Raw genomic sequence first — 11,705 nt, 5'->3', positions numbered from 1 at the left:
CTTAAATAGAGCAGATCATTTGCTGTCTGCAAACCCAGTAATGCATATCTTCCTCATATCCACATTTCTGGTATATTTCATATAAATTATACATACACCAATTTGTCTTGGATATATTCGTGTCGGCACTCTTCGAGCAGCTAGAAATCTATTCTATAACTTAAGGTGCATTTCATAAAATGTGCATAATCTCTCCTTTACCTTTTAAATTAGAGAACATGAGCAGAATTATGTTTTTTTTTTATAAAAAATTGTAGAATTGAAAGTCTATTGCTGGTAAGTGTCATATACTATTCATTATACTAGTCATCTTTTGACATTAATATTTACTATGTACAAAATTACACTAGTCAAAGAATGACCTTTGAGGCCTTCTAGCAAAATGTATACATTTTTTTCTTTCACAAAACAATTAGATCTTTGATAGCCTATATAAGTAGTACACATTTTTGAGTTAAACATTGTATAAGTTAAGGAATAACCTTAAGGTGTGACAAATGGAGGAAAAGGTAAAGTTAGCAAATAAATAAAAAAAATAATATTAATAGTTTTTCCTCTTAGCCAAACAATACAAATGTTATGATGGATTATCATCTCACAGTGAAATAAATTGTGCTCAGAATGGAAATCTAAACATTTGACTCATGTATTTTCTCTTATGGTGCATACTCGATAGACTGCTACTCTAGCATTGTCAGGCAATATTAGTAGGGTTTAGGTTTAGGTTCATGTGACATTCATTCTACTGCAAACGTAATGTACTGTATACTACAGTATTTTTTGTATTACTTAGAATGAGATCAGTTCACTGTACATGTATTTAGGCTAAGGTTGGGAGTTAGATATTTTTTGAGAAGTACACTGGAGTCAGAAGATGTGGATAAATGTGCAACAAAGCAAGTCTTTTCCAGGGCTAGTAGTCTCTAAATACATGTTGACAACATTCAGAGAAGAAAATACTGGAGAAAAAAATGTGCTGAAACCAAGCTGAAGACCAGAAGGAAAGGGCGGACACACCTCGACGCGTTGCCACCAGACTCGTTGACTGTGCTTTCAAAACTCATGTCTGCGATACATGTCTGGATCAAAACTCATGTCTGCGATACATGTCTGGATCAAAACTCATGTCTGCGATACATGTCTGGATCAAAACTCATGTCTGTGATACATGTCTGGATCGTAGTATTTGGTGACCACCACTCTGTTGGCAAACTTGCGGCCAGTGAGAGCTTGCATGGCTTTCTGACAGTCTGTGGCGGAAACGTACTCCACAAAGATCTGGAACAAAGAACAGTTAGTGAGCTGCAAAAGGATGAATCAAAACAACTTCTTCAATCAGCAGGGCCCACTTCCTTATACATTATGGTCCCTATCGTTGCATCGGCGCTGTTTCTAGGCCGAACGCCTGGCGCAGCTCAAATCAGTGGGCGTGGACCAGCGCACTTGATATCGTCGTGCTGGCGCTAGACGCAGCCTCAACCATTACAACCACGCCTTTTAAGCGTAAAATTATGCACCGTCATGCTCATTGGATAACTGCAATAAACGAATCGCACGCTTGCCTTTTTAGCTCCAATTCCAGTGATCCCGCAAAACCAGACGAAAGCCAAACGCTCTGCCCCCCCCCCTCCCTTCATCCAGTCTGTCTGTCTGTCTGCATTATAGGCTATTATTCCATATTATTATGCTTCTCAAACCAATCTAACTGCAGTTTCAATACTGCAAGCATGTAAATACGCTACACTATAGCAAGATCAAAGTGAAAATAATGTACTAAACGCATCAGCTAGAAAAATATAGCCTATTAGATTGGTGAAAGTTTGTCCAGAAAGATATCGTTTTCTCTCCCCTGCTGCAGGTAGAATGATGCACATAAATATACCCTACATTATGTAAAGTCATTGCATAAATGTGTTTTTATTGTAAAACTAAATGTCAAGTAGGGCCAAGTTATTGGAGCGGACATCACAGTATAGCACATCACAGAAGCGCGTTCCGCTGTCACTTATCTAAATCACGTTAAACCCACAAGGGGTATATATAGGCTCAAGAGGACATATATGTTTCACATAGGGTGGTGTTTCATTTCGATGTTTTATTTGGTCCAATATTGAAATGTTCTACAATTGCAGGTTGTCTTACCATTACACATTATTTTAGATCTACCTTTTATATCTATTTCGGCTCATTTGGTTGCTATTTAGTAGCGAAATGGAGGACCCAATTGCATGCTGGGAGTGGACATTCACAGGCAGTAAACTTACAACTGCTATTTCCTATGGGAAGCTGGGTGCTGCTATGTGTTGAGTCTGTTTGAGCGAGGGAGTCAGAGAGAGAGAGAGAAGGGTGACTCAGAGGCAGAAGAGCACTGGCGCACTGAATAGGCCTGGTTTCAGAGAGAGACAGAGAAGGGTGACAGGGGAGAGGCACAAGTGCACTGGCGCACTGAATAGGCCTGGTTTTCAAAGGCGCAAAGCGCTAAATTTACGGCAGGTGCGAAGATAGCAGTACGCCGGTATTTAAGGCCGACACGCCCACTTTGGCCCATTCTGGGACTGCGCCACGCCCATTCGGCCTAAAGCGCATTTGGCAGCCTAAAGCCATATTGATATCGTCCCAAAACAGGCGCAAGGCACGTTTTTTTGCGTTTAAGGCCCGTTTTAGCGCCGAAGGCTTGTGGGAGAATAGGGCCCTATATCTGTGAAGTTCCTTCTGTGTCCAAGAGAAAATGCTCAAATTATGCAGGGACTGAAAGCAGCTTTTTATGTAAATTCAGCAGGTTTTCATAAAAGCTGGTGCAAATTGCAGATATAACTCTTCACAAAAAGGCATCAGAACATGCTTTTTTGGGCTTGTAGAACCCTTTTTGATGCTAAAATAACTTTTTCCAAGCTAAGACCCAGACAATTTTTTGAAATTCAAATTCCAAGTACAAAATGGATAGGTGCCACACTCTCCATTAAAAATGACCAGAAGTGTCCTTCGCGTGTTCGCTCACTCAACTGGCTCATTTGTATCTTGCTTAGTTGGTTTGCCCTCGAGGTGGGCTTGCAGACGCAGCTCGCACGCTCGTAGACACAGCTCAGGGCAGGCACTGCGCGGCCTCGCCCGCTCAACTGGGGATGATCAACAAGTGATCACCGAATTGCTGGAGTCATTCCAATTGGATGGGGACATAAAGCAGACAGCCAATCATAAACCAGAATTCAAAGAGTCTGACATAAAAAAAAATAAGAAAGGAGGAGACACACCATGCTTGCTGATTGGTTGGTGTCTATCAAAGAGCATGGCCAAAACTAATTACTATTTTTGCAGTTGTACCTCTGCTCCTGACGATAGATGTTTCTCCTGTATGGCTTCACATACGTATGGCTTCACAACACATGAAGTACAAAAAGCCTCAAAGAGCTGGACAGTGGATCATGGAAACCCCTCTCGGCCTGACACACACTGTATCCTACAGACACGGGACTCACCTTCCCACATCCAGGGACTTCAACTCCATCGACGGGCCGAGGGATCTCGAGGGAGCAAACGCTGCCGTACTTGCAGCACTCCTCGCGGATGTCGTCCAGGATCTCCTCATAGTCCTCGTCGTCCACCAGCTCCTACCAATAAAACCATCATATTTCTTTAACAATTCTGCCCCTCCCATTAAATCAAATTGGTTTAGACTTTTGAATGATCCCTCACTGCATTATGTTGCACCCCGACATCCTGTTTGAACAGGACATGCATTAAATCCAAAAAGTAAAGATGCCATTTCCTGGGCTATTTCTCTTTAGACATCAATATATCATTGTATTTTAATTAATTGAGGTAACTTGGTATAATTACTGTAAACAAATAAACTTGACTTTAGACTTTAGTGAAGAGGGTACACATGCTGGATGTTATTTTTTCCCATCGGCCTCTCACTCCTTCCACCATCTGCCATTGGCAGAAACTCAGCTCAGGTAGCTTCAGGAGGAACAGCGCCCTCTTCCTGTTTTGTGCCGTAAAGCAATCCAGCAGATTTCCCGCCAGATCCGTCCCACAATGGAAAATGCACTGTAGAGGCCGACAGATCGAGGCTGACAATCTTCACAGAAATGGTCCCATTTGTTTACGGTAATTATGCTAATATCTAAAAATTGTTGCAGGAATAATTCATCCACATTATAATCCTACATGTAGTACCTCAAAGGAGGGGTTAAGAGGACAAACTCCTACTCACCGGATTGGCGTTTTTAGCCCCCACACTAGCCCTTTGGACTATGAGCTTTTTGTCGCCCAGCTGCATTCCATTGAGCCCAGCTACGGCCTGACAGAGAATACACAAAGAAGACCAGTAAGAAACATCTCAAACAGCAGCACAGTCCCAATCTCCAGACCAGTAAGAAACATCTCAAACAGCAGCACAGTGAAGTCACAATCTCCACACAGAGACACAACACATGCAGGCCTACCTGATCAGTGGAGCTGATGTTGATGTATTCGCAGAAGGCGTAACCTTTAGACAGTGACGTGGCACTGTCCTTGACAAGGTTGAAAGCTTTGAGCGGACCGAATGATGTCAAGAGCTCCTTCACCTGCACAAGAGACCAAGACGGGCACAGAGATGAGGCGGGCGTCAGTATATATCAGCCTGCCAACAGCCTACTGAATGAATTCTAAATCTCCATTTGCTACTCAAAATCGTATCATGGTGAATGGATTGAAAAAGTGTTAATTAATGAGATGATAAATACAAACAAAATGTATACAAATTTCAAAGAAATTGCTCAGCTGGTCATCTGTACATTTGTGCATTCGACAGTCTTTGCCTATTCTGGAAATAAGATTTGTGTTGCTATGCTGATTTGGGGTGGGCGGGTAGGTACATTATTTGCGAGGGTTTAGCATAAAGAAGTAATCTGGGTAACAACATAGATAATTAGCTACATGAAATGTTCGAGGCACAGAGACAGACACTGAGTTAGTCTTGAGTGCTGTGTTGAGATATACTTACCGTATATATATGCACATACAGTTAAGGGAGTATAGTTATATGTATGCAAATACAGTTAAGGGAGTTATAATATTCTCACACAGTATATCCAAACTTCTTCTTATTTTGATAACACACGCTGTGCTGTAAATAGTGCAAGGTAAAAATAAATCAACAAAACTGCCTTGGTCTTTGTTCATATTTATATTGTATTTTGCCAGCTACAGGCAAAATGCACCACAACAGTGAGAAGACAGCATGTTTATACAGTCTTACCTTTACTTTTAAAACCACCACCACCACCACCACCCCCAAGCCTGTCCTAATCAGCAACCAGTTACCCCAAATCCCTGGGTCCTAAACGCGCTCCAAAAGAAATGATAGGAGAAAGAAGGTAGCCAGTATGGGAGCCTGCTGGCTAGCAGTGTATCCGTGTGACGACCAGAATGTCTTTACTTGCCTTGTGTTACATGTTGGCATGGCAGCAGTAGATCAGTACTACTGAACAAATTATGAGCGCAGACTTAACGATCTTACAGGCCCCTAGCTGGGGACAAAGTGGGGGAACAAAAATGAAAGAGCTGTGAGTATCAACGCAGTGGCAGTGACTGCAAGTATATATATAAATTTTTAAAATACATAAATAAATTAATCAGTGAATAATACACACCAGGCTACATTCACTATGTTAAACCAATTAGAATAAATGAGACAGAATGGAAAGTTAGAATCCAATTCATTGCATGACACTGCAAATTTACATCATCTCCCCACCTGATCACAAACATGAGCCTCTAACTGTGCAACAGTTGTATCAGGGTCAGCTATCCAGGCCGTGTTTTCAGGAAATATTCACTTAACTTTAGATGTAGTTCAAGGAAAGATCCACCCTTACACAGTGTTACACTGGTGTGTAACATCAATATGTGATGTCCAATGCATTCAAGGAGTTACTTTGTTATGAAAAGTGATTTCCTACATTTCCCAGAATGCCTAGAGAACGGGTGTGAAGTTTCACTTAAAAATGGGCATATGGGAAAATAAATATAGCTAGCTAACTAACTAGTTGGTGAACAGTGTGCCTTGTCTATGGTTGCAACCACGCCCCCTTGCTCAAAACACAACTCTTGTGGCTGCATTGCATTCTGGTCTATTGAGGCTGCTGTAGGAGGAGGTATTGGTTTCTTTTGGCTATTCTATGATGGATTTCTCCTTGTGTGATTGTTGAATGGTGGGTAAAAATTTGGGGTCTAGGAAGAAGGTCTTTGCTCTTTCATCCTGAGCCGACACCAAAATCGAACTTTTACCGCTAACATTTGAGATAGTCTGCTACCAAGCTGCAGCGGAAACATTTCGAAGTCACATTACTGTATGTTGTCTACGTTTGTCCACTAATCTGCATGAATAAGGGGAAAAAACAGTCCAGAAATGCAAGAGACATCACCAACAGCCACTTGCTGTTTTAGGGTGGATTATTCCTTTAACATCTGACTCAAGCTGAAACAACAGCATGATAGATCACAAGCCTATTATGAATTGAACTTTGCTTACCTTTCTTAAATCAGTATGCTCAACATGAGAAATCTGTAAGCAGTTTACTTTGATAGCCAAGTCACAAAAAACCTTGTGTGTACCTTTTATAATAGTTACTTATGGTTAAGACATACTGTAGCTCTAATGTGAGAAAACAGCAACAATAATCAACTGTGCTGTCAAGACTTATTTTTGAACAAGCTAAAGATCTGCAGAACTGCAGTTTCTAATATTAGGTACATATTACGATAATCTTGTAGTATGTGGTCTAATTAAAGATCTGCATGTCAAAAAAAATCGTTTTCCCCTAGTGCGGATGTAAACTGTTTTGCAATTCTGTCTTTGTTTTCCTGACCAGCATCAGAAGTGTAAGGTAATTTTGTCCCAGAATGATCTCACTGCTTAAAAACTATGGAGTCAAGTTCTAAATTTGGATATGACAAGGCTTTTTGGCTACTATAGGATGACACGTTGTTCCTGTTCTCTCTCCACCAAAAACACATGTTAAAGCATGGTAGACTTATTTGTTCCAGCAAGGAAATTATTTTGTGCACCTTCAAGTGTGATAAGAACCTCATAAACTGAGAGAAAAAATCAGGAAAGATGAGTGCACCTGTTTTATCGGTTTTGAGTTAAATACCTGATCATCATTAAGATAGTTAGGCAGGCCTCCTATAAACAGTTTATGGGGGGAATCAGGAACAACTGTGGAAACGACACCTACACACACCAAAACAACAAGGAAAACAAAGTCAACTCTCCCATGTGTCTTATATTATAACGTACAATTACCAGGCATCGACAAAAGCTGTCCGCAACAAACCTGGGACGTGGAAAGCAGGTTGTTCCGAAATACCAGGTAAAGGCCGATAGTCGTGAGGTCTTCTGATCTTCAGCGACTGACCTTGGAACATGATTCCATCAAAGACCATGGCCTGCGTCGTCTCATCTACAGAACGAAACTACAGAGGAAAATCACTTTGAGATTTGAGACAAGCACATAAGTACGAGCTGGTAAGTTGTCCTTCTTCAGTAACATGATAAAAATCTATAACGTGTTAAAGGAGCATGAACTAATAATTATCGAGCTCTAGCAGCCAGCTACCAAGGAATTGCAACATCGACAGGTCCCTGGTATACGGTGGCCTGTAACTGACATACATTTTCACAATAGAGCACAGCAGGAATGAGTAGTGCAGAAGTAGCATCGAAGGGGAAAGTCCCGGACTTCCTGGATCTTACTGGGGAAAGTGAATGGGATTTTAGAATGGGGATTTCACGTAAATGCATAAAATAAGGTCTGTGGTTAGCAAAGGTTTATGAAACTGCGGCCTTTGTGTCAGCACGATAATCTTCACAAACGTGAATCACTTTTATGCCTTTTGAAGCGTTTTCTAAAAATCGCGTTTAAAATAAAACGCAGAAAAATGAGAAAAAGTGTTGAGCTCTTTTGATCAATTACTCTACAGATGTTGCAATGTTAATATCGGTATCAGCCAAAATTTTCACATTGAGAGGAAACAATGTGGTAAATCTATGATTTATGGGCTTTTCCAAATGTTTTGGAAATAAAGAAATGTATTACTTTTTTAAAGTTTTTATATCGGTGCATCCCTAGCAGATATATTATCATTTTGAGCCATGGGCAGTAAACACCTTACTTATTGCACCAACATCAAACCACTTGAGTTATCATGGGCTCTTTTAAGGAACGACTTTGTAGAAGTGACAGGATTGTAATCATCACCTACCTCTAGGAATGCAAAGTTCTTATCCTGATTAATCTGCACAGCGAGCACAGGGTTGCTAGGGGCTTGTGAAAGGCCTGCGAGCCTCATCTGGGCGTTGAAGAACTCTGCCATGGACTCCTGAGAGAGAGGGACAGAGACAGAGACAGAGAGAGACAGAGACAGAGACAGAGAGACAGAGACAGAGAGAGAGACAGAGAGAGAGAGAGAGAGAGACAGAGACAGAGAGAGAGAGAGAGAGAGAAAGAGAGAGAGAGAACACAAAGCCCTGGCTTGAAATACCGCCTAAAGTATCGTGTCCGGTCATAGGAGGGCATAGTGATATGATGAGACGAGCGATGAGAGCGGTTAGCAACTTCACCTCAGTGACCCCAAAGGGAATATTGCCGACATAAAGGCGTCTGGCTTGTCTTGTCATCTGACTGCCAACTACGGGCACTTGGGTCGGTGTCGCGGCCACTCCGCTGGTAGTGGATGTTGCCAGCAGAGCTATCGTTGGTATCTGCCCGGCCGCTGCAGGAGGACGACAGAGAGAAGCATGGGGAAACTTAGCATGGCCCACATTCACTGTGTGCAACCTCCACCCCTCCATCATTTCTTTGTTCAAGAAGAAAATAAAGTTAACTGATTTGCCGATGACTCATTTGGAGTGCCCCCTCCAGTTCATTCACTGTAAATGGCAACTAAGTACAGCTGGTTTTATAAAAAAAGGCTCAGGCAGAACACTCCATGCTGCTCTCCTGTGATTACGCAGAGAGCAGGAGAGGCTGTGCGAAATAAATGAGTAACACCAAATAACTGCTGATGACAGATACTCAGGCCCAGAGCTGTACTATCTCAAGAACACCTTCTCTGACTTGTTGCACTTGTCTTGGTTCTTGTGCCTATTTTGACTCTGACTCATTTGGTCTCTGCCACCACTGGATGTGGATTCAACTACTTCCTGCCCATCTAAAAAAATGTAAAAAATTGGTACAATTACTTGGTAATTGGTTTTGGTTTATTTTCTCCCCAGTGTTATAAACAATTCAAGGGATTTTGCCTTTAGTTACCTGTAGTGGTCGTAAAAACCTCTAGTCAATTTCTATGCATTGATGAGTTGGATGTATAATAAAGATATAGCGAACAACAGAGAGGCCGCTGGATCATTATGCATGCATTTGGAAAGAAACGTAGCTTAATGTATTTTTGCCTACAGTATTTTAGTCTCCAGTAGGACTTGCTTCACTCTGGGCTCGGTCTTGAGTTGGTGTCAACTGGACCTGGTCATGGAACTGATTGAACTTGACTGCAGCTCTGCTCAGGCCTGGATACAAGTTAAAATGCACGAACCACTGCAAACTCCTACACCAAATACTGTGAAGAAGGCTGACCTATTAGGGACTGAGCAAGCAAAGAGACGAGGACAAATACCGTGCATAGCTTTATATTGCATTGGTGTGATGTGTTCAAAAACCTGGAGGAGGAACATCCCAGTATTTGCAGGTTCTTTTCTTCCTTGTTCTTCTTGGAGAGTAGCTAAACATACAAGAAATAAGCAAAGTCAGCATTCAGGCTCTCCTGAGGCTCTGGAAGGATCTGCCCGAGGAAATCAGGTCAACTGAGTCAGTGATCTCCTTTTAAAACGTACTTTCACTTTCCTGATTTTTCCTGAATTTTAATTTCCTTTAAATTGTCTTTTATTTCCTTAAAAGAAAGAAGCCCACCACATTCGTATCTTTTCCTACACTGTATTGGTTTTTAGACACCAAATTATTTTTATGTGACTTTGTTTAAATCCTTTTATGACTTGTCTGTTTTATTTAGCTGCCATTGCACTTTATAACATGGATCTTGAAAAGTGCTCCATCATTATTATTATTATAGATGGCAGCAAGTGGTAACTGCTTGAAAAATCTAAACTTCAATACTCAAGATTCTGCTCACTCACTCACTCACTCACTCTCACTCACACACAGACACTTCTCTAATTATAATAAGAAGATTTTAATTTATTTATTTATCACTTTGCCATAGTTAAGGAAGTGTTCATACCCCAAATTAAACAAATATATATAGAGCACTTTTCTCTTTTGGGTTATTTAGGCAGATGACATGGGTGTATTTTTACACAAACATCTTGCCTAGTGCAACTTTAGACTCTGTGCTGTGCACCGGTGAGCTGGCTCAGACAGTGCTGGGCTGCTGGAGGCTGGCTGAACACACCCACCGACCTGTGCTTCTTGTGGTCCCGGGAGGAGCTCCTGCAGTCGCGGCTCTTCCTGTCCCGACTGCGGCTGCGTTTCTCTCGGCTGCGGCTGCCTCGGCTGTCTTTGCTCCAGCTGCGATGCTTGTCACCTCGGCCGCCGGTAGATCCACTCCGGCTCCGCTTTTTGTGTTTCTCTTTATCTCGCTCTGCAGTCGGGGGCAGATGGAGCTATGGTTCAGCGGTGTGTCACAGCCATCCTCAGTCCTCATCCCTAGCCCTGATATATATATATATATATATATATATATATATATACCGTAAATTCCGGACTATAAGCCGCACCTTTTTTCCCGTTTTTTGGCCCCTGCGGCTTATATAACGGTGCGGCTTATCTATGCATTTTTTCCAAAAAAAAAAAAAAAAAAAAAAAAAAATCTCTCTTTTTTTGCACTCTTTCTAACTATAAATCCACTTCTGTTTTAATTTCCTCTCTTGCCCTCTTTTCACCACACTGTATGACACTGTATGACACTGTATGACACTGTATGACACTGTGTGCACTGTAAATAACAACACAGGTGGTGTTGTGTTATGTTGTTTTGTTGAAATGTTAATAAATGGGAGCATTACATATGGTAATTAAACATTAAAACACAATAAAAAAAAAAATAAAAAAAAAAAAACCCATTATAGTCCGGTGCGGCTTATATAAGAAAAAAATAGTCAACTTTGCAGGTGCGGCTTATACACCGGTGCGCCTTATAGTCCGGAATTTACGGTATATATATATGCTGCTTTATTTAAAGTGTAACTAACCCCCAAAAACACATATCTGGGGGGGTAAGTCCCCCTTTAATGTATGCAGAATTGAAAAGTGGATAAAGATTCACTCAGGAAATGTGTCTTTGCAATCAACAATACCATATATTACATTACACGATTTTGAATGGAATTTGGCGCGCTGGTGTCTGCAGGAGGCTGACATGCACTGGTCCATGACAGACACTGTTCAGTCCTGTAGGTTTAGAATTAGCAGGCTAGGTTGGGCCAGGTTAATAACACGGGCATGGCAAGGCCACAGCTAATATTAATTAAATTAATCGTTGTAGTCTATTGAAAACTGCACAATAAAATGCTTGTCAGGTTATTCATGCATAAGATAATGGGAGTAGCATGCTAGCCTGCAAACCAAACTGGAGCACACAACACATCACTCACCATGTCGATTCTCGCTCAGCTGTTTCTCAAATTCCTCGAAATCCGACAT

The 11,705-nt window shown here is 41.4% G+C and overlaps 1 pseudogene across 1 annotated transcript; it reads right to left on the bottom strand.

Annotated features, from left to right (window-relative positions):
* Positions 1–1,146: 1,146 nt before the first annotated feature.
* On the bottom strand, positions 1,147–11,705 carry LOC310787388 (splicing factor U2AF 65 kDa subunit-like; annotated as a pseudogene). The gene is made up of 11 exons: positions 11,657–11,705; positions 10,464–10,644; positions 9,664–9,768; positions 8,612–8,763; positions 8,254–8,370; positions 7,326–7,464; positions 7,143–7,222; positions 4,449–4,571; positions 4,171–4,303; positions 3,477–3,692; positions 1,147–1,278 (listed from the first exon to the last, which is right to left on the bottom strand). The product of its transcript is annotated as a splicing factor U2AF 65 kDa subunit-like (transcript).

This window comes from Poromitra crassiceps (genome assembly GCF_964638095.1).
Source record: "Poromitra crassiceps genome assembly, chromosome: 13".
NCBI lineage: Eukaryota > Metazoa > Chordata > Actinopteri > Beryciformes > Melamphaidae > Poromitra > Poromitra crassiceps.
This window is presented reverse-complemented; position numbering and strand designations above follow the sequence as displayed.